Here is a 3427-nt window from a genome sequence, read left to right as displayed (position 1 = left end):
TCCGCTGTCAATCTTGAACTGCCTGAGCACAAGAACCTGAGCGGGCTGCACCAGACGCTACGAGCGGCTCCTTCCTTTTAAAGACTGAAGGGGTGGGGGGCGGGGGGAGCGTCCACGTGACAACACCTGCTATTCAGAGATCTGGGGAGATCCGGATTCCCCGGGAAGAAGGGGAAGCCTCAGGGCTCCATCCCGCGCTCCGAGGCTGCGAGCACTCGCCGCTCCGCTTCTTCGGCTCAGATTTACTCGGCGGGGTTTAAAGAGGGTTTGGGGGTGTTTGTTTGTTTGTTTGTTTGTTTGTTTTTCTCTAACCTGGTGCGCTAAAGCCGAGGCAGCGGGCCTAGGTCCCAAGCCCCGAGCACGAGCCTAGTCTCCGACCCTCGCCAGGGAGGAGACGGGGTGGATGCTACAGGGTCTTTACATACAGAAATCTGGGGGGGGGGGGTGGTCTAGAGCGATAGTACAGTGGGTACGGCGCTCGTCTTGCAAGCCGGAGAACGGGATTCGATTCCCGGCACCGCATAGGGTCCCCCGAGGCCCGCCAGGACTGATCTCTGAGCGCAGAGCCGGGACTAAGCCCTGAGCACTGACGAGTGTGTCCCCCAAACAAATAAAATACAGAAATCTGACCGGCGGGGGAAACCCAGAGGCAAGCGCTGCCTAGTGGCGGTGGCCAGGAGGTGTAGAGTATGTGGGTCTCCCCAGAATCTCAACCTCACCAAGAAAGCACAGGGGTTCTGTCCTGAATCCCAGCCCCTCTTCCTGCACAGCGTCTCTGCCAGCTCACTCCACCATCATACTCCGTGTAGCCACTGTGAGACTTCTTGTCACATTTGTGCTTAATCTTCAAACTATCCATATTGACCCAAGGGATACCCTTCTCTCCCATCCCCCCCCCTTCCTTGCCCTCTCCTCCTCTCCCCTCTTCTTCCCTCTGCTTCTTTCTCTTCTCTTCTCTCTCTTTGTCAAAATAATCTATTTTATTCCTTTTAAGTGTCATGTCTTACAAATTTAGCTTTTATTTTTAAATTTTTCTTTTTATTAAAGAACCGTGCCTTCTTAGCGCAGTAGGCAGTGTGGCAGTCTCATAATTAAAGAACTGTGATTTACAGAGTTATTGATGGTTGAGCTTTAGGCATATAATGTTCTAGCACCAAACCCACCACCTTAATCCAGTTTTGACTCCAGATCTCTGATAGAAAATTGCAGGAACATTTAGAGGAAAACTTATAGGGCCAGCCTCAGGTATTTAGGATTTTGTCAAACAGCCTAAAGGAACTCTAGGGTGCTCTGTGTTCATAAAAGGGAGGTTTAAATAGGTTTAAATGCCTACTTGATAAATGATGTCTGTCAAAAAGCTCTACTGCATCCTTGCCCAGTCCAATTTCCATTAATGCCAGGAATCCTGGGTCCCCTCAAGTCCTAAGTTAGAGTTTTCTGATCCTCTTGGCAGAGATTTGACTTTGGACAGGAGGGAGTCTGGCTGTGGGTAACTGCCGAGGACAAGCTAATGCTTACTCATCTCAGCAGTTCCTCTCCTGGGTGTCTACCCATCTGTTGCTACCTTCTTTCCACCCTAAGAGAACATTTAAATGACAAAAAAAAATCAGTACAACTTGTAACATGATACTTCAAGAATGGAAGTTAAATGAAGATGTTTCCATTGTGAGCCAACAGATGTGAGGGTTAAGAAAATTGACAATTGGGGCTGGAGTGATAGCACAGTGGGTTTGCCTTTCTCGGGGCATTTGCCTTGTGCAGGGCCGACCTGGGTTGGATTCCCAGAATCCCATATGGTCCCTCGAGCACTGCCAGGAGTAATTCCTGAATGAAGAGCCAGGAGTAACCCCTGTGCATTGCCGGGTGTGACCCAAAAAGCAAAAAATAAAATAAAATAAAATTGACAATTGACTTCAGGCAAGTATTTGCTTGGTACCAGAGAATGCTTGAGTGTACATCCCATTTAATCTTCATTCCAGCTGAGTGATATGGACCTCACTTCTTAGTTGAGGAAATGGGGCACATAGCGCTTACATCAGCTGTCTGAAGCCATGCACCATGAACCAGGAGCCCAGTAGCAAAATTATCTTCGTAGACAACAATCCCTGATTGAGCAATTAGCCAAATTCTAATTTCTATATCGTATTTCATATCACAACACACCTCTAGACCAATTCTGTGATAAATTATTCCCATTCTGTGATTGAAACAAATGGCTTATCATTGGCTGAGAAGGACGTGCCAGAGACTTTTCCTCCATAAACCTGGACAACAATCAATCAGAAATGAATTATCAGATACTGCATCTCCTGCAGACAGTCATGTTCTCAAATTCCCCTGCCACCAAGCACCCAACTTGTACTGGAGGCCTGAGCTGTGCTCCACATTGGCTGTGATGCTTCCTTGAGGAGCTCCATTCATGGGAACAGCACCTTCTCTTTCTAAAGACTCAAACACCCACAGAAATGGTCTATTACATGAGGAATCTAAACTCAGGAACATAGCAAAGATAATTAACGTGAGTGTATTCATGTTTGACTCCCCCTGGCAGTTCCAGGAAAATAATGGTATCTTTGCCTGGGTGACTGCTGTGAGTTGGGAAGATGATTATGCCAACTTTACCAAACAAAATAAGGAGGTCTTGAGTCTAGCTTGATAAAAATGCATTCTAAAAATCTCAAGTGGGAGGTTGGACCTGCTCAGCAGGGATCTTAGCTCATGTCCACCTGGCCATGACTGGCCAAAGGACAAAGGACTGGCCTACAAGCTGCAACTTGAAAAGCCTGACTCTGGGTCCAGAGAGAGATTGTAGAGGTTAGGGCACATACCTTGCACATGGTTGACCCTAGTTCAATCCCCAGCATGGCATGCTCCCCCCTACCCAGCAATACTGGATGTGGACCCAAAACCAAAAAAAAACCCAACAAGTTTCGTGGGGTCACATCCAGTGCTTGTATTCAGGGATCACTCCTGGCAGAGCACCTCTGGCAGTACTCAGGGGACCATATGCAGTGCTAGGGATTGAACCAGAGTTGGTAGCATGCAAGGCAGGAGACTTTAACCCCTGTACTATTTTTCTAGCCACCCGCCAAATATTCTTTAAATCCCTACTTGCTATTGCCTAAAATCAAAGCCACAAGGGCTAAAGATTTTGGCATTCGGTCTACCATTGGCATAAGAGTGTTGAATTGTTAAAATTCAACTGTGTTGCTTACAATGGCTAATGTGAATGTACTAATTCATGATTACACAAATAAGATGAGTGAGTTGACTGATCTCTGGCAAAGGGAAGACAGAGTAAGACAGGTGTGTTTTGAGAAAGGCCTCCCTATCAAGGTGCCTAGCCTTCTTTGTGAAGCCTGAGTGCAATGAGGACTGTGTGACAGCTCAGTAGAGCACATGCCATGCTTCCCCTGCATCACTCAGC

Source organism: Sorex araneus, chromosome 3, assembly GCF_027595985.1.
Source record: "Sorex araneus isolate mSorAra2 chromosome 3, mSorAra2.pri, whole genome shotgun sequence".
Lineage (NCBI taxonomy): Eukaryota > Metazoa > Chordata > Mammalia > Eulipotyphla > Soricidae > Sorex > Sorex araneus.
The sequence above is the reverse complement of the archived record's forward strand: the minus strand, read 5'-3'. Positions refer to the sequence as shown.